Raw genomic sequence first — 20,878 nt, forward strand, 5'->3', positions numbered from 1 at the left:
GTTGTAACCCGTGCTATGTGGCTTCAGACCATTGCATTGTTGTGTGATAATCTGTTGAGATTCTATGTTTCAGAAACATCAAAGTTCTATTAAAAAGAACAAACAAAAAATGATTGGCCAATGGGGAAATATGTGCAGTTATTTATTTATTCATTAACAGCGTCTAGAGGCATAACTGGTGTTCTGCAAAGATCGGGAGACTCATAAGGAGGGTGTGAGAAACTTCCTTTTAGCTCCTGGTGTGCGGGTAGAAGGCCTTTATAGCACCACTTCTCCAGTGCTGCGGTGGCCTTTACATTCATTCCATGCACAGAGCTAGCAGGTGTTTTCAGGTTTTGACACTTGAGATGTAGCTGTATGAATAGGACAAAATGATCATGGATAGCCCACACGTATCAGTGCTGGAAACGTCTGGTTCTCATCTGGCCTGGGCAGTTAACAGCCAGCGTGGAGTACATGTTAGGGATTGCACTCTGTTCAAAGAGAGGAGACATGTATTTGACAGCTGAGATCAATTGCTCCTACCTGGGAATTAACTGAAAGTTATTCCACAATATATTTGCTTCAGGGCAGTCTTTAGGAATTATTTTGCTTTTCTCTTCTTCTTCTTCTTTTTTTTTTTTGGTCCTTGTGATGTTTTCCTGTATTTATTTGCCTTCTATTTTGCATCAACGTACTGTTGAATTTCTAAGTAGTGCACTTTACCAGTTGCCAGATTCAGCTCCCATGTTCTCCCACCAGTGTCTTGGTTCCAAATCTTGTATTCCTCTCACGCAGCCCTTCTTCTTTCTGCAGGCCAACCCACACATCACACTGATATCTTCATAAAATATGTTTGTGAATCTTTTTTCAATTTAGATATTATTCATAAACCGTAAACTTGACCTTTTTACAGTTTACAATTCAGTGGTTTTTAGAATATTCACAAGCTTGTACAACCATCACCACTATTCAGTTCTAGAATATTTTCAAAACTTGGGTCCATTACTAGCCATGGCACATTTTGTTCTCCCTCAGCCCCTGAAAACCGCAAATCTATACTCTGCCTCTATGGGTTTGGGCATTTTACATAAATAGAATAATGTACTATGTAGAGTTTCACGGCTGGTTTTCACATACCATGATGCATCGAGGTCCATCTATGTTGTAGGAACTATCAGTAATCCATTCCTGTTTACGGATAAATAATACCTCATTACATGGATATACAACAGATTTGTTTATTCATTCCTCATCTGAGGGACATTAGCATTTCAGTTTTTTTTACTATTATGAATAATAGTAATGAATGAATAATGCTGTTATAAACATTTGTGTACATGTTTTTGTGTCAGCATGTTTTATTTCTCCTGGGTATATAACCGGGATTGGAATTACTGGGTCATAAGGAAACTTTATGATGAAGTTTTTGGGGAATGAGCAATAAACTGCTTTTCCAAGAGGCTGCAGCATTTTGCAATCCCATCAGCAATGTATGAGGGTTCGTACCTCTTGATATTCTTGCCAACCCTTGCTATTGCATGTCGTTTTATAGTCACGTCAGTGGACATGAAGTAGTATCTCATGATGGTTTTGATTTGCATTTCCCTAATCACTGTTTATTTGAGCATCTTTTCAAGCTCTTGTTGTCCACTTGTACAAGTTCTTTGGAGAAATGTCTGTTCAGATCTTTTGCCCATTTTTTTTAACTGCTTTTTATTGAGCAAGAGTTCTTGGTATATTCTGGGTATTTGATGTGAATACTCTGACATTGTTCTTTTTCTTCAAGATTATTTTAGCTATTTGGAGTCCCTTTCATGATATGAATTTTAGCACCAATGTATTAATTTCTGCAATAAAATTAGCTAGAATTTTAATAGGGAATTGCATAGAATCTGTAGATAAACTTTGACTATTTCTGTCTTAATATTGTCTTCTAATTCATGAACATGGGATGTTCCATTTATGTATGTCTTCTTTAATTGTTTCAATAGTGTTTTGAAATTTTCTGTGTAGAAATCGAGTACTTCTTTTATTCCTAAATATTTTATTTTTGATGTGATTTTGTGTTTAATGGACTCGTTTATTTCATTTTCATGTTGTTCATTACTGGTGTATAAAATATAATTTTTTTTGTATTGATCTTATATCCTATAATTTTGCTGAATTTATTAATTAGATCCCATAGTTCATTTAGTGGATTCCATAGGATTTTCTGTATAGGGTATCATGTCATCTGCAAATTGAGATAGGCTTACTTCTTCGTTCAATTTGGATGCATTTTATTTCGTTTCCTTGCCTATCTGCCCTTTCTGGAACTGGAGCTGCAGTGTTTAATAGAAGTAGCAAAAGCAACGGCATCTTTGTCTTGTTTCTGACCTTACAAGGAAGGCTTTTTTTTTTTTTTAATGAACTTTGTTAGGTTGAGGAAATGCATTTCTATTCCTTGTTACTTGAGTGTTTTTATGTTTTTATCATGGAAGGGTATTGCATTTTGTCAATTTTTTTTGTGCATCTATAAAATAATCATTTTTTTCCTTTATTATATTAGTATGTTATATTACATTGATTGATTTTCATATGTTGAACCAAGCTTTCATTGCTTGGATAAACCATTTAGGTCATAGGTTCTTTTTATATCTTGCTGGACTTAGTTTGTTAGTATTTTGTTGAAGGCTTTTGTGTATAACTTCATAATGGATTTTAATCTGTAATTTTCTTTTCTTGGGATGTTCTTGACTGTTTTGGTAACAATGAGTATTGGGTATCATTACTTTGGTATTACTGGTATATTACAGTCCTACTGGCCTCACGGACAGAGTTGGGAATGTTCTCTCGTCTTGTATTTTCTTAGACAATTTAATTAAACATTTTGTAGAATTCACCAGTGTAACCATCTGTTCATGGACTTCTCTGTAGGAAGTTTCTTTATTACTAATTCAAACATTTTATTTATTATAGATCTATTTGGATTTTCTATTTATTTTGTTTTCATTGAATTACTGAATATTTATGGAATGCTTGCTACGTACTTGGCAAAAGGAACAGAAACAAATTGTCTAAAGTTAGTTTTAACACTTTCAGCAATGCCTGAGTCCTCATCATAAAAAAAAAAAAAATCTGTTCTGCTGATTTAGTATCCATTCATTGTTTGGTTAATTTTCATGTATGGTTTTCTCAAGTGTACGTACTTTCAAATATTACATTATGTTGTAGACCATTAAATATTCCAAAGACGATCTGAAAGACTAGAGGAATCACCATTGCTTTTATTTCTATTTGACAAAGCATCCGCCAGTAAAGTGAAACCCAGCTTTTTGGTGGCAGTGGAATAGTCTGATACTTGACTGCCAGACGTCCACTTTTAGAAAAAGCCCAAGCACTGGGATATAGAAAGAACACCACGTACTATGCCAATCAGTGAGCTTCTCAGAATGCACTTTTCCTGGCTTATATTTCCTGAATACAAACCATCCATTACAAGGAGCTTATAAGCAACTACAGTCGACAAAAAGAGAAGTGTAGTCAATGATGCATTTGTCTTCAAAGCATCATGTTCAACCTTGATGCAGTGTCTGAAAATGAAGTTGGTCAACATTCTAGAGAAACCAGCAGTTGTTCCAAAGACGACTGTTCCATATATATTTAAATTATTTTCTTTTCTAAGATAGTCAATTATTTTTCTATGCTTTTGATGACTATTGGTCTTCTGAGTTTTGGATCTCCCAGAGAAGGAATGGGCTAACAACGTGTGTCTGTTGCATTTTTGATGTCCTTGGGCACTTCCCCAGCTCCCGCCGGTACTGCACCTCCATTGCTCAGCTCAGCCCTCTATATATTTACTCTTGAAACAGTTTTGTAGTTTAAGTCTTTTTAGGAGTTTATCCATTTCATTTAGATTATCAAATTTGTTGGCATAGAGTGACTCATAGCATTACCTTATAATTATTTTTTAATTGTAAATTTGATTGTAATCTCCCCATTTACTCTTAATTGTAGTATTTTGAGCCTTTTCCATTTTTTCGTGTTCAGTCTAGCTAAAATTTTCTCAATTTTCCTAGCAAAGAACCAACTTTTGGTTTCATTGATTTTCTCTATTTTTTCTTTTACTTATTTTCTCTCTAATCTTTATTATTTCTTCTCTTCTGCTGGCTACAGGTTGTTTGATCTTTTTATAGGATCTTAAAGTGGAAGGTTAGGTTATTGATTTGAAACATTTCTTCTTTTTTAATATAGGCATTTATAGTAATAAATTTCCCTCCAAGTACTACTTTAGCTGCATCCTATAAGTTTTAGCATATTGTGTCATGATTTTCATTCATCTCAAAGTAATTTTCATTTTGCTTTCTTCTTTGGCTCCTTGGTTATATAAGATGAATATTTACTTTCTAAATATTTAGAAATTTCTCAAATTTGCTTTTGATCTTGATTCTAATTTCATTTCATTGGGGTCAGAACATATTTTATATGATTCCAGTCCTTTTAAATTTCTGCAATGTGTTTTATGATTTTTTGTAGTCTATATATAGTCCATAGTCTATAATCTTTAGACAGCCTATAGACTTTTATAGTCTAACTTAGAAAATGTTTCCATTTGCACTTGAGAACGATATGTATTCTGTAATTTTATAGTTGAATGTTTAATAGATGTTTGTTGATACAGTTTGTTTATAGTGTAGTTAAAATCTTCTCTTTCATTGTTGATCTTCTGTCTAATTTTCTTTCCACTCTTGAAAAATGGGTATTGAAGTCTCGAATTGTTATTGTTGAATTGTCTATTTCTCCTTTTAATTCTGCCAGTGTTCCCTCATTTATTTTGGGTTTCTATTGTTAAGTGCATGTATGTTTACAATTACTATATTTTCCTTGTGAATTGGCTATGTTTTTTTTCATTGTAAAATGTCCTTCTCTATTTCTGGTAACATTTTTGGCTTAAAGTATTAAAGTCTGATATTAGTAATATAAGTCCAGCTCTCTTTGGTTATTTTTCCATTCTTTTACTTTCAGCCTATTGTGCCTTTGAATCTAAAACATTTCCTTAGACAGCATAGAATTGGGTCATGTGTTTTATAATCTATTCTACAAATCTCTACCTTTTAATTGAATTGTTCAATCTATTTACATTTAATGTTATTATTGACAATGTATGGTTTATATCTGGCTTTTTAAAATTTGTTTTCTATGTGTATTATGTCTTTTTTGTCTGTGACTCTTTATCCATTTCCACTGACATCCTGCAGTCTAGGCCTTCACCTGGCAGGGATTCAACAGAATACCCTACTTGATTTACGTTAATGTCTCCAGTACACAATGGAATCCTGGTGATGTCAGGTCTTCCAATATATCAAAAGAAATTGAAATTTCATATTTTTTTCTGTATTTTCTCAATTTTTTGTTTTAATTTTTGAAACTAAGTTAAATTTTTAAAAACATTGTGGACCAAACAAGCTATATCTACTTGGTAAATAGAGTCAGAGAAACCATTCGACACCTGTGTTTTCCATATTTGGAAGATCTCAGGATCAACTCAAGTCTGGCATGCTTGCTTTTATATGTTGTCTTCCCACACTTATACAAATCCCGTCTCCCTGTAAAACAGTGTGAAATAACAATAATAAAAGCTTTCTTGTGTTAAACACCTTATAATATACCGAGTACATTCATATCTCTAACTCTTTATCCTTATTTCTGTTGTCAGGTAGAATATGTGAAAATTTTATCAGACAACACTTTAATACTCCAAGAGCTTCTAAATGTTAGAGCTTTTGGTACCAAATGTATGGATGGGAAAATATATATTCTGATTGAGACTTTGTGAGAAAAGGGAAGAGTGTTGGAGCAACAGTCAAATGACTTGGCTTTTGCCTGTCTTCAACGAATTGAGTGGGTACTTTTCAAGTTTCCCGCTCTCAAAGACTTCATTTCCTCTTTCACAAAGTAAAAAGTTTACCCTTGTCGATTGTAAAAGTCCCATTTTACAGGTCAATGTGATTTGGTTTTGACTGTCACTGGGGAACTATGGGAACCATGTAAGAGGTATTTCACAGTCATTCCAGAACGTGTAATGATGAGCAATGCAGGGTGTCTGTCATTCACTCTTCCCAAGAGTAATACCGTCTGAGATGTACAAAGCTTCCACAGAAACATTTATAGCATAAGGGTCGCAGTCCCCCTTTTTCACCCCAGCACATTCCGCTTCATCATAGAGTGTCCTTATTTTTAGCTTTATGCCGTCAACTGTAGCTAATGTTTGACCTGATACATGCACCTCTACGTGTTCTCTTTAACAATGGCTGCCTTTGTATCCGAGTGGCATATTAAGCACCTGGGAGACTTTAGGTGTTCCTTGATATTTTAACTCAAATTGCCATGATGATCTGTGCATACAAAAGTCTTGTAACCCTTCACCTAAGACTTGCTCTTTCTCTGCTCCCACTTGTTTTCTATCATCCTGTAGATATAAAAGGATTGCAATTGAAATGCTATAAAATGTTCTTACTGCAAGTGCTCGAGTGAGCAAATCTGGTTAGCTCTCAAATGATAGCTATCCATCCTGTCTCTCCAGTAGTAGATGTGTTTTGAAATTTTCACATTTGATTTATAAACAGAAAGTCTCCCTTGACTTTATCCTCCTGTTTTCCACACTTTTTTTTCTTCCTAAAGAATGAAAAATAACAGCTGAGAAATGTAGCCTAGAATGAAAATACCAGAGACAGAGAAGCAGACTGAATGAAAAAGCACAGCTACCAGTCCCCTTGAAATAACATTAATGTCTTACTGGATCTGACAAAAGTCAATGAATTTCTAATTGAGGGCTGTTTTTCCAGTCCTGATTCAAGCTGCCCCGCCTCCCAACAGCCGCGGGAGTGACTCACAGTCTCCTCAGAAGGCAGAGAACCACGATTGGATCAGTGATGGATTCACCCCCCCCTTGATTTGAAATATTCTTGCCTCTGCCTTTCTGTCAACCCTAGAATAGCATTTTGATTTGTAATTTTATACTGATTTTAATTTGCTTCATTATTTTCTTGGAACCATTGAAGAAATACATCAAACAGAAGCATATTTGACAAGAAGCAGAGGCCTTTCACTGACACTAGAAATGTTGGGTTTTCTTTCTGTTGACGCTTTTAATGACACTCTGACAATCTACTTTTTATCATCTGAGGTAAAAGGAACGCATAGTGTGACTTGAAAACATCTTGACAGGGAGTGCAGCTGTGTACCTACGAGAATAAATGACTTCTGATCTTCTGGGTCCCTCAGCAGGAATAGCATTTCAATAGGTTTTCTTCAGGGCTCTGGCATGCTAAGGGGAGTTGCTAGTGTGTCTTGAATCAGCTGCCTGTGCAGCAAGTTTGTTATGTCAGAGAAAGGCTTGTACACCCCATAACACTTTGGAAAATTGTATGATTAGGTAATTATTTGGAAAATTGCTTCTGTGAAAAGTAGTTGCATAGAAATACGTTTTCTCAGCAATACATTTCCTTCTTGAAAGTCCTTGCCCTTCATTTAAAGACAACAGAACATCTCAGGTAATCCTTAGATATTTTCCTGAGGTATGAAATGGTTCTAAATGAACGATGTATATCTGGTATAGTGTCAGCAGTTACAAAGCATTTATTGAATGGATGTATGAAAATTAATTTAAAAAATGGAGGGTTTTCATGACATGAGAAGACACTATTTTTTAAGCTCCAGGTAAAACTAAAGAATGAATTTTGTACAGTGCTCTGGTTGTCGTCTCTTTCTGAGTACATGACGGTGTTGTAGTTTCCCCCCAAAGTGAGGCCAAACGAATGCTGTGGCCAATGGCACATGGGGGTGGGGTTAAAAACCAGGGCCTAGTCCTTTGTTTCCCCTCCCACTGTTTTTCGGTTTTTGAAATGTTTGTTGAAACTGTCTTTCATCCACCCGAATTATTGTGTTAAGCAAACACTACCAACCATCATTAGACATAGAGCATGAATGAAAAATAAATTGCTTTGAGGCCTGGTTGAGGTGCTAATATTGGGCTGTAACGTAGCTTTTCTGGAAGATAACAAACCTCTTGTCATCAGCGGGTTTGTTACAAAGATCTACAGGAAATTTGGCATCCCAGTGAGCCAGGAGGAAATGCATCCTGGGCATCCTGACATCTGTGTGATGAAGTCCTCATGGTTCTCCACGTAAGAGCTGATACGACCCAAATGGTTGAGTCCTTGCAAATAACAAAACCGATGCTTTCTAGAATATGTGTGCCTTGTAGTGCAAAACACACTGTGAGGACAAGGAGCATAGCTTTTCAAAAATACACTGATTTTTGTCCCAAATATGAGAGAAACCAGTGTTTTCAGATGAATTGACCTAAGCCAGGTATTTTAGGTTCTTCTGGATTTTTGGTTGGTTGTCTCTGCGTGTTTCTGTGTACGTGTATGAGAGGGAGATCATTTTCATGATTTCTGTTGTTCTCACTGATATAATAAGAACTAAAATTAAAAACTAGAGTCCAGTACTATTAAAAACATGACAAAAATACAAGCAGTATATGTCAAAGCCTGTGAGGTAGGACCACAATTGTACTTTCAGGCATAAATACATAGCTTTAAATAAAATTGTATCGCATAACATATTATAAATAGAGTGAACTAATGTTCAACTTGAAAAGTTAGAAAAGATAATAAATCAAAGCTTTATGAATCAGGAAAGTAATGGAAAAATCATTAAATAATACAAAACCAGGAAATAGATAAATCTAAGAGCTGTTACTTGAAAATAAGACATATAAACTGCTCAAAGGTCACACACAGAAAAAAATAAGGAAAGCACATAAAGTAGATTAGTAATTTTAATTATAAGTTTATATATTATTAGTAATTATAAAGGGGTTACATCAATACAGAAGAAATTAAAAATGTTAGAGAATTGGATGATTTTTTGGCAATACAAATTACCTAAGTTAACTGAAATAAAAAAACATATAAGGAAGCAAAATAACTGCCCCCCCCCAAAAAAAACCCATAGAACTTATAGCTATCCCCTTTGGGATGACATTGGGCTGCCTTCTTAATGGATAAACTTCAAATTAATAGAAAATTTGTAATTTTGTGTAACAAAATTGTATCAGAACAAGAAATAGAAGGAAAAACTGGGAAAAGTTCTTTGCGAAGCAGCATAATGTGCAAGTGGCCGGTGCAGAGTCTGACAGCCTGAAGACAGGCCGGTGCTGGTGGTGCCAGAGGTGATGCTGAACCAGCGATGGACTAGGGGAAGGACAGTGCTGCGGCGTCCCAAGAGTCCGTGAGCCCCCAGCATTGATAAGTCGAACCTACTCCCCAAGGTGATGAATTTAGGAGGTGGGGCACTTGGGTGTTGCTTGGGCCCTGAGGGTGGAGCCTTCATGAAGAGCATCAGTGCTCCTGTGAGAGACCCCACCGGGAAGTCTCACCCCTTCTCCATGTGAGGACACGGCGAGAAGCTTCCTAAAATACAGGCTGAGAGAACCCGTTGGGCCTACTTTTAGCCAATAAGGAGTTTTCTTACGTAATAGTAACGTTTGTAGATCTAGACTCAGAAGGCTTGGATTCGAGTTCTGGAATTATCAGGGATGAGCATGGATAAGTCATTTAACTTCTGGGACTCTTGGGGGTCCCCACCCATAAACTACAGCTCGTAGTAACAATTTAACTTTGAAGATGTAGCTTATGTTTTTATCATGACATAGTGCTTCCTTTTTTACAGTAATATCTCATGATGTTAATGGTGATACCAATAAATGAATAGATGAAAATAAAACTGAACATTTGGTGAGTTTCCAGTAAGTAGATATTAAACACTCTGATGTTTCAAGTCATTCTATATGATCTCAATGTGTGAATTCATCTGTTTGATAGTAAATATTGGTTTTGAAAAGGTCATCCCTTGTCAAGGTAGTTTTTGAGGCATGGTCTCTACTTATCTATGTTACTTACAAAAAGGTTGAAACTCAAATTATGCTGAATGATTGGAGGAGAAAGTCTAAAAGTATAGGTTGCTGATAATTTAAATAGTTGTAAAAACACATTACAAGTTGGGTTTAAAATGAATATTCTGATAGCCCTTTTCCTAAGTGAGTACTATGAAACCAAGGCACAAAGTATGGTCTATTGCGAGGTCATTTTTATCCACCCCATTCATACCTATGGCATGAAACATCGAACATCATACCAGGTGTTCCCAGGGATGTGCACTGGCCCTCTGAAGGGTTTAATTTACCCATGGTTATCTTTTACATGCATATTAATGCAAACACTTAAATAATTCAAAAAAGAAAAAAATGTATATGCAGATTAAGTGGCGGTTGATCCAATGTGTATCTTTCTCTACTTTCTCAGGACTGCCTTTCTCCTCCCCCATACTTTCCTTTCATCCCACAAGCAGGCATACTGCCACCGTCCTAATTACCTGTGTCCTTGGTCACCACCTCACACCTCTCAGACCCCTGGGTCACTCATCTCTAACATTGTAGGGATGATAACATCAGACCTGCCTCTTTGTCCACGTGCTTTTATGGACCACGCAGCAAATACTTCATGAACACGCTGTAGGTTTCCATATAGATGTGAGGAGTAGCTCTGCCTGCTGAATCCGGCCCTGACAGATTGTCATAAAGAAGAAAAGTCTGCCTTTCTAAACTCAATTAACAATGGCACTCGTTTGTGAAGCAGTTGGCATTTCATTTAGCTTAACCTCATTAATTTATGTGAGGACCAGATGTGGTTAGGGTAGTTTGTTTTTTGGAAGATGCTAGCAACCAGAGGATTCATCAAAATAATGACCAAAACACCCAGAAAAATCGATAGCTACTTTCCAGCTCCAGATCTCTGTCCTCGCCTGGAGCGAGGGCTCAGCACGACTGTGGAGGTCGTGGTTCCTGGCCGGCCTCCCTCCTCTCAGAGATCCTGACGTTACCATAGCCATGGCCCATGCAGGTACACGTTTTCATTGGCCCGCACTTCTGTTCAAACGGGCAGTCAGCATTTCCATTGACTTCGGAGCCTTTCTTCTAGCTAATCTGTCAGTTTTCCCTCACATAGCGCGGCTGCTGTGAAAGAAATTGGAGCCGTTACACCCCGTGCTTTGATACAGTTTGTAAAATGCGAGGTGGAAGACAGTAAACCAAACACAGCATGCTAGTAATTTCTTTAAAAGGCCTGATGGGCTAGCTCTCAGTGTCTGGGGCCCAGGGAGCTGGCATCCCTTTTTCAGAGAAGACTGACATTGTTTCAAAGTGTTATCTTACTTGTGCATCAACAGAATAGGCGTCTTTGGTATGACTTCCAGGACCCAATACAGAAGAACACTTCATCTGCTGCCATTTCCCCATTGTTTTGAGTTTCTCTAGATTGAAGTGAAAATTAATTGGAATGTTAATCTTAGATGGAGTGATCTGATAGGTTAAAAGCTTGAGTATATCTACATGCCATCCTGGGAGTAGATCCTTCACTAGATACTATATAAGAAAACAGCTATCATGGTCTGGATATGCACATCATCAGAACTGTTCTTACCAGAAAGGAAGCTTGTAGCCCAAGAGCTGGACCCCGCCCCCATCAGGAATTGGCAGAGAGCGCGACGTCTTCTAACACATCAGGATTTCTTGCCCCTGAATAGGATGGCTCTGTAACCTTCCCTGTTGAAGCATTTCTAGGATTAATACTGATTTGTATATCTTCTCCTTCTAACAAGTGGGAGCTACAGGGAGTCTGTTTTAACGGAGGACGTTTAGGGGTGTGTGGCACTATCGCGATGTGCAGATTAACTTTTCGTTGTGTGTCTTTAAGTTGTCTGTTGTGGAAGGCTAGTCAAGCAGTTCTCTACTATAAGAAAATGATTTTGTCACTGCCTGTTAGTATCATTTAAAATGTTGCAATCGATTTATATTCATTTGAAAGAAAGAGGAAGATTAAAAGAAGAGGAAACAATTCACATTTCTCAATGTTTATCATATGTATACTAGGCTTCAAGCATCCTCATATATATATATATATATATATATATATACACACACACACACACATGTATACACACATAAACACACATACACACATGTGTATATAATTACATATATAATATATAACATATATATTACAGTGATACAATATAATATTATATATTACATATGTATTATTTAATACTTACAAGCACCATAGAAAAGAAATATTGCTGTTATAATTGTAGACTTCAAGGATATCCACAAATGTTTAAGAATGATAGTCGGTCAGTTGAGCAATGCCTATAAACCACATTTCTTATATTCTTTCTGGCTTCTTAAAAGAGAGTTAACTTTTTCAAGTCCTTCATTTATAATCCTAATAGAAAATAATATACAAAAGTTTTCAATTTTCAAGTAAGACCTCAAGAGCATTTTGTGTGTCCATCAGAATAAATCTGTATTTTAGGCATTATTACCTCTTGTATTTAAAAAATTGGGCTCCTACAATCTGTCCGAGTCATAGAATGAAGGGAGAAGGTGCCTTAGCAAAGAGAAAGTAGCTGAAACAAAACTCAAGTCTCCTCCCGTGTCTACTGAGAGGTGGGGCTCATTTCTCTCCCGTGACCCTTCAAGAATGTTTTGCTGTCTGTCAAGGTCCATGAGCTGTTTTAATGTTGTATAGAGGGAAAATTTGGTCGAAGCTACTTGTTAAAAAATTAACCAACACACATTACAGGAAACCTCACCTATGGTACAAGGTAGGGGACCCTGAACAAATATAGCTTATGTGCCCAAATTTATGATTCTTTCTTTACCCTGGGTTTAATATCTGGTTTCGCTTGCCTTTCCCTTTTAACTTCTTCATTCTGTATTAGCGTAGTGTCGGTGTACGTTTATGTGCCTCCCAGGTCGGTACCTCTTCTCATAGTTGACCTTCATAATGCAACTTTATCGCTATGGTTGAGGTTAATGGCATGTAAACTTTATGCAAGACATCAGTCAGTATTCCGTTTTAATTTACCATGTTAATAATGGTTGCTGTTCTAAGTTTCTTGTGTCACTTTTGGCTGCCACAAAATATCCTGAAGCAACTCTCAGTGTTTCAGAACCATACTCACTGCTGACTAATGAAATTATTCATGCCAGTCCAATGTGAAAGGAAACACATGAGTGTTTGGTTGGTAATTTCTTCACAGGTTGCTATCAGTCTTTCTCTCTAAGCAAATAGCATAAGTTCTTCCAGAGTTTACTTGCTCTAAAGGGAACCACAATTGTAATTAAGAATAATTACAGTAGGAACAGTGAAACTCTCTTTAGATCATTCTAGATATGCTGTCGTTCTTAAAATATTTTTATTTCAGTCAAGACAGCCACCATTAGACTCTCAGGGGAGAGGTCTAAAAGAAATGGTAGCTGAATCCACGTGGAGCCAGCCATCTTGGGTTGCTAAATTCTCAGAATGGAGAAATTCCAGATCATTTGGGCTCTGTAACAGGCAGGCTGACTCCACTTAGAGCTCTGAAGGGACCCATTTTAATTCTCAAGGCACATTAATTCTTATCTCCCTCATAAACATGTATTTGTTTGAAGCATTGTCCGTGCTGTGGCACGTAGCCTGGAACAATTCTAACTAGCATAGTCAATAAAACTTCAACGCAGGAGTCATGGAGATAGGGGACCAAAGTTCACCCCACCATTTGTTTTCCATGTGCTTCTGAGAGAGTTATTTAAAACTGTTTCCTTAGTTTTAGATGGAAACAATAACCATTTGTCCTAACTGCCATGAGACGTCAATAAAATAATCTTACCAGAGTGACAAGACTTAGCAAACATCTAAACAAATGGAGTGTTCTGTGATTGTTTAAATCAGAAGTGCTCTATAAGGATTGCAAAATTTCACTCTTTTACATGCAATTACTATCATTTTAATAACCTGTGTTTTCAGTACCATTATTTTTTAATTCATATCAACTTTAAATTTATTCTTTTTAATTTTTTTAAAATTTTTTTTTAATTGGGGAATATTGGGGGACAGTGTGTTTCACCAGGGCCCATCAGCTCCAAGTGATTGTCCCTCAATCTAGTTGTGGAGGGCGCAGCTCACTGGCCCGTGTGGGAATCGAACCGGCAACCCTGTTGTTCGAAGTTCACGCTCTAACCAACTGAGCCATTTGGCCGCCCAAATTTATTATCTTTTTGTACGTAGCCTGGTGATAGCTAAATTCTCTCTGAAGTCTTTGTTCTGTACCGGGAAATCTCTCAGGTTTCCATTTGTTGAATTAATACATCCACATGGTTGAGGACATTTGTGGTCATATAAACTTGAGAATCTTGATGTCTAACTCTGCTCTATCACCTGGCTATTTGTGTCATAAGACAGAGAAGTGTCTTCTGATATATAGTGACATTGACCTTCCTTTTCACCAAACAAAGACGTAGTGATCTGCTTTGAAATATTGTAGTATTTGTTTATTCAGGATTCGTGGGCGGTCATAGGGACCAGGTATTTTGGGAGGCCACATAGAGAGACAACAGAGTACTCAGAACACTGGTACTTATTTGTTTTGTTTGCTTTGGAAAATAACTTACATACCCTAAGTGGTGGTCATATTTGTAAACGTTATCGCTGCCTATGCCACAAGCTCACATATTTCACATGATAAAATGTATATTAGGTTATTTTGTAACATACTTTACAGCTATCAGGCAATGTTTTTACATGAAGAATAATGAATCAAAATGTAACTTGGGAGCTGGGACTCCCATAGCAAGCTGTAGACCAATCATAGCAACATTACTCACCAGAGCCAAAACAAGGAAGCGACTCACATGCCTGTAGACAGATGAGTGGAAAACGGAACGCAGTACATGTGTACATGTAATGAAGTATTACTGAGCCTTGGAAAGGAGTGAAGTTCTGATACATGCTAAAACATGCATGCACCTTGAAATGATCATGTTTGTGAAATAAGCCAGACACAAAAGGACTAACATCGACATACAATTTTATTTATAGGAGGTACCTAGAGAAGTGAAAGTCATGGCAACAGAAAGTAGAATAAACATCTGGGCAGGTAATGTTTACTGGGTGCAGTGCTTCAGCCGGGGAAGATGAGAAAGTTCTAGAGATTAATGGTGTGACGGTTACACACATTCTGAATGTATGTAATGCCACCGAACTGTGCATTTAAAAACAGGTAAAATGGTGAATTTTCTTTCAATACATTTTACCACAGTAAAAATATATATTTAAACATTTTTATAAGACACCAAAATTTAGATCCTGAAATACTGAAAATGTGATTGTCTGAAATGTGCTGCCAGTCAATCATCTTTTTCCTTTATTGAGTTGCTGGCTGTGTTAGCCTTAACTCAATAGAGAATTAGTTAACTCCTTATTGAGTTGCTTTATGTAATATTGTAAATGGATCAGAGCTTCCAAATGGAGACAGAGTTGGAGTCTAGGTGCGTGAGTTTCAGATGAGAACAGAGTAGCATCGCGGACGTTCAGTCTCCAGGGCCCCCGGGCTCAGCTCTGGCCGCAGTCGTGGGGGCACAGTCTCAGCCTGATAAGCACGGGAGCTTTTGGTGCAGGATCCCCGGGGGGACGGGTGTGGAGGGACTGGCGATAACAGGAGGCACACACCCCAACAGTTGATCTCTTCTGTTGTAATTTCAGAGACGTGCACCCCTGATGATTTCACCCCTGGTGATTTCAGGATGCGGTCTCCTCTAGGAGAGCTGCCCAGGTGACAAAAGCACGCCCTCTAGTCTGTCTCTGGGGCACAGACTGTCAATGGCAATGGGGGAAAAGCCAGACAGGACAGAGGCAGTGAATGCACACTGCAGAGTCCGGGACAGCGTCTGTGCGTGCCCTGGTCTGCTGGACAGGCCTGGCATCCGCTTCACCTTCTATTCGTCTGTGTGGACAGACACTTCTCTAAGTGTCTCTTCCTTCATTTCTCAGAGCTCCTGGGCTGAGAGAACCACCCGCTCTCTTTTCAGTCAGGGTACGCCTCCAACCAAATGGACATGTTTGGCAGCTAAACAAATCGTCCACCCATTACGTTTTCTTGGGTACCTGTGTGTTTTGCTGGCACATGCTGCTCACAGCGGCTGTGGCTGACTGGTGTAGGCAAGCACACGCGTGCTGGTTATGTGCCTGTGTTTACTCTCGTGGGCTGCTTGGTGCATTGACTCAAATTACCTTCTGTGAACGAGACAGTGTGCATGCAAACAGCTTCGGGAATTAGTAAGTGGACTACTGATTTCGTAGTTTGCCTGGGGGCTTTTGGAAGCGTGAGCACTGCGTCGGCAATCCCACGTGTGGGCCTGGAAACATGTTCCTCAAAGCCAACCAAAGTCATTCCCTCAAGACAGGTGTGTCCACCTCAGCACACGTGGCACAGTGACTGAATGACTCTTTGTTGTGGGGGCCTGTCCTGTTTAATGTACAATGTTTAGCTGCATCTGTGCCCACTGGACGCCAGTAACACCCTCTCCCAAGCCATGGCAGTCACAAATGTCTCCAGACTCTGTCCAGTGTGGCCTGTGGGGGAGGGACAAAATCGCCCCCACTGGAGAAGCACTGTATTGTGAAAGCACTGTGTTGTGAAATTCCAGGGGTTAGGTGTTTTGGAGCAGAATGTGGGGTGAAAAGAGAGGAGTGATGGAGGGACCAGTGAGACAGTGTGTGATATGTTTTCCGTGGTTTTGTTTCTTTTCAGACAGACAGACAACCTGCATGCAATCTCCATGACATGAGCTTTATAGAGCTGTTCCATGTTCTTGTTCTCCAGAAGCCTACGGAGACAACTTGAGAAATGGCACTTTCTATTCAAGCCATGCATGTGCTTTCTCCAGGCATTGTCGGGACTCGTAGTTTGGTTTCGGTTGTGTCATTGGCAAGTTCAGGCATTCAACTTGGGCACAGCTGAAAACGGGGATTCGAACGATACGCTCGGTAGGCTGTTTCTCTGTGTGTCACCTCTGCTTCCTGTGGTCTGTCACCAGAACAGAGACAAATGGCTCCTGAGTGCCTTGAGCCTACCCCAAAAGGAGAGGCCCCACCTCTGTCCCGAGTCCATAGATCAAACCAGGAGAAATGTGTTGGGGCTGCATTGTCTGCGTGTCGTGTGCCGCAGGCACTTTTCCAGGCGGTGCATGGACAGGCCTGGATCACCTAATCCCGACCCACTGCGCCCTGCCGACTCCCAACCCTGAAAACAAATCATGAATGATGCCCTGAAAAGGAGAGATTCTTTAGTTACTCTTTAGAAGAGAAAATTAAGCAGACATTCCTTTGTGAAAATCTCCCCCCCAATTTTGCTCAGGTGTATTTTCTTATTCTTTCTTGTCTTGTCTCTGTGGTGAATGAGGTGATCCTTCTGTCTGCTTCTAAGGCCTCCTCTTTAGTCGTTCTCAAAGTCTGGTCCAGAGAACCCTGAGGGGTAGCTGGGATTTCCAGGTATTCTGTCAATCAAAGCTATTTTCATGATCCTCCTAAGAGGGTTTTTGCCTTGTGACTCCGTCTCTCACAGTGTGTGGTGGAGTTTTCCATAACGTGTGACACCACAGAAGACTGGATGCAAAGACAAGTAGGAGAATCCAGTTCATTATCTACTGTTGATTCACACACTCAAATGATCTGCAAAAGTGTAAAGCACGCCTCTCTTCTCCCTATATTTTGTTTCACATAATCTAGTTAGTTTTCCACAAAACCTGGTAATTATGTTCATATGAAATGAATTTAGTATCACTTTTAAATAAGTATTTTTAGAAGTTTTCATTTTAATTTCTCATATGGTGAATATCGATCGCCATATCATATAAATAAAAGGCTCTTTGGGGTTCCCAGTCATGTTAAGAGGGTGCCTTGTTATGGTCTCAGGTGAACACCTGGAGTGTTCATTGCGTCCTCTCTACTCTGCCTATTGGAACAGTGACACCTTCAGCCCTGGGGAAGCTGCGAATCTGTTATGTCCCCCGCCCCATGGCTGTCCCCTGACAGGCGGGGGAATCTTGCCCCTGCACGTGCATTTTAAGGTTCTGCCAAAGACTCAATGGGGCCCCAAGCAGAAGTGTTTAGATGCTTCTCCATGCAACTTCCTCCATTTTATGACCGACTGAACCCCACACCTTCCAAAGTGCCATCGCTGCTTCCCTCGTGAGACGGCTGCTTTCAGCTTGGGCCTCACTGCCGTGTGCTATGGTTTGGGGAGTGGTCAGTTCACGAAGACCAGTCAGGCCACATGAGCTCATCTCATGCCTTCTTTCTCTGCGGCCCCACGCTTACCATCTGTTTCCTCATACATTTTGTTCAGTTTTATAGCAGTTTATAAGACTAAACTAAGTGTTATACCCCTTACTCTGACTCTGAAATTGCCTACATTGGAAGTTTTCAGTTTTTCCTACATGTAGGTGTCTCTTTACAAGGGACCTAGGTCAGAACGTTGCTAGATGACAGCCAGGTTGCAAGATGACACCTAAGGGTGGGGGACAGGTGACAACTTCTCTATTTTACATCAGTTTGAATGAACTGTTTACATTTTATTATGTATATAATAGTATTGACATAGTAGTGCATGCATATACTTAGGAAAAATCATGCATAATTAGGTCTTTTTTGTGTGTCTTTTTCCTAACAGAAGATCAAAAAATGTGGAGCTTCTCATCCTCCAATATTGGAGCTATTTTTTCTTTTTTGGGAAAATTCTAACTTGATACAGAGCAAAAAGAACAAATATTAATACCCGGGGATTAAGCAAACTTTAGCACATGCCAACTACAGAAGGAGAAGTTCGGCAGTGTCTTCCATTTCTCGTCAGCCTGAGAACTCAGTCAGGGCACTGGGTCCCCTCCCAGGATAGAATGCTGCAATGGGGTTTCACTTGGAATAACAATAGAGTGGCTGTCCCTGTGTTTGAAGGAGTGCCGCTTTCCTGGCCCTGGGCAATCCAGGTATCATGGCCTCCGTTTTTAAAAAGCAGAAGTCCAGGCTAGGAGAGAACCCTTTGCCTCCGGCCATGCAGGAGGGATCCAGCTTTGATCCAGCATTTCTCTAACACAATCCTCTTGCCAGCTCATCAAGCATCTTGGACCTAGACTGTACATAAAACAACTTCCTCCCTACAAAGATGTGGGACGTCAAGGTCATTTTTCAAAATGTTTCAAGTGCAGCACTGCCTACTCTGAAGTTCAGTTAAGCCATAACCAGTTGGTAGTGAACTGGAGAATTTCCAGTTGGTATGAATTATACAACCCTGGGCGGGAGAGAGAGAGAGAGAGAGAGAGAGAGAGAGAGAGAGAGAGAGAGAGAGAGAGAGAGAGAGAGAGAGAGAGAAAATGTAGTGCTATATTTTCTTTCAAGAAGGCTGAAGACATTGCCCACTAAATAGAAAATGTCTGCATTTTTCACATACTCGTGCATGGATTTCCAAATTGATGGCTATTTGCTTCAAAAGTAGACAGGAAATCAATCGTGGAAATTATTGTGTGCGTAGCTCAATTCAGTATGTTGTAAAATATTATTTCTCTCATCCCCTTTATGCTGCTTAGTTGCTATTTTGCTCTTCACGGCAATAGCAAAATGCCCGATGATGTGGTAAACGCAGACTGGTCTGTAACGTTCACTCCAGAGCCCAGCTGCCATTTGTCCGGTGGCCCTTGGCTGTGGCAGCAGCCGGTCACGCCCTCTGTATGGAAGAAAACCAAGGCAGGGAGTTTACATTTTGTTCAGGATGCGTTTCCCTTCAAACACATGTCAATGTGTTACTCCTACTTTTCTTTAAAGGAAACCACACCATCGGTCTCATTCTGGACTGTGAGTAGCAATGAATGTGGACAATGGTGCACATTCTCAGGAGTAGTGGGGGAACTAAGGGGTGTCCCCCGCCAGGGAGCAGGAAAACAGATGTTGTCAGTGAAAAGCAGGGCTTACGATTGGAACCCCCATTCCGGGCTCTTGGATCTCATCACTCACATGGAATTTCCCTTCTCACATTCTGGACTTTGCACAGCACGGTCACGCTGCCTAACAGGGCTGCCGTCCTTCTCCACTGGTGTCTACCCGACATGCTCTATCAATCGAAAGAGTGTTGTAACTAATAGTGGATACGAGGAACTTTTCTGTCAATAACGTAAATGGAAGAAAGTGTGCCAGAAATGGCCATGCGTGTAAAAATAAATATATATAAATATTTATAGAAGCATATAATATACACACATAGATTTAAATTCAAACGGTCGGAGCATAACACTAATAGTGTGTAATGAGCACATTTTCGAAAGCTGTGACCCTCCACAACCCCTCTGGGCTTCACACCTTCAGTGAGGAAGTCAATATGTGAGGAAGGGACGGGCCAGGGAGATGAAGTCATTTGCTGACGGGCACTCAGCTGGAATGTGGGGATCGGCGTCTGAACCCTACTCTGCCTCATTCCTTCTTAGGGTGCAGGAGATTCCCACATGGAAGTACTTGGGCTCCAGTGTTCCAGAGTCGCTTTGGGTGAATTATGTTCCATTTCATTTGTGTTCTATTTGCTGCACATAAAGGTGTGTGCTTTCTTCCCGCTACCTTGGTAAAACTCAGATAAGGAGTGTGCTCCTCTAGGAAATACTGCATTCTAAGGGTCCAGTGTATTTTTATGTCACATCACCAAGTGTGACAGATTAGGCTGTTGTGGAACATCAGGCGGCGGCACACTGCATTCCTTAGAAAGGGAGGGATGTGTTGGCAGTATAGCCATGCCGGCTTTCTGTGATGACGGTGAACCCTTGGAAATGCCGTAGTCTGGTTTTGCAGACAGCCGACAGATAGACATGTCCCCTAGGGTTTCCCCCTGGGAAACGCAGACTTGAGTTTAGGAAAGTCTGATCATTTCCCTTAGTGGAAATGTAAGGGGCTCAAAAGCCTACACTGGGATATGGGCCTTCGTCGTTTGAGGA

The 20,878-nt window shown here is 39.5% G+C and overlaps 1 protein-coding gene and 1 pseudogene across 6 annotated transcripts in view; one reads left to right on the top strand and one right to left on the bottom strand.

The window, feature by feature from the left end:
- Window positions 1-20,878, top strand: part of CNTN4 (contactin 4) — a 795,376-nt gene that overhangs the window by 178,067 nt on the left and 596,431 nt on the right. The window lies entirely within an intron of this gene.
- Window positions 3,135-20,007, bottom strand: LOC117037097 (complex I assembly factor TMEM126B, mitochondrial-like; annotated as a pseudogene).

Source organism: Rhinolophus ferrumequinum, chromosome 17 (genome assembly GCF_004115265.2).
Source record: "Rhinolophus ferrumequinum isolate MPI-CBG mRhiFer1 chromosome 17, mRhiFer1_v1.p, whole genome shotgun sequence".
Classification (NCBI taxonomy): Eukaryota; Metazoa; Chordata; class Mammalia; order Chiroptera; family Rhinolophidae; genus Rhinolophus; species Rhinolophus ferrumequinum.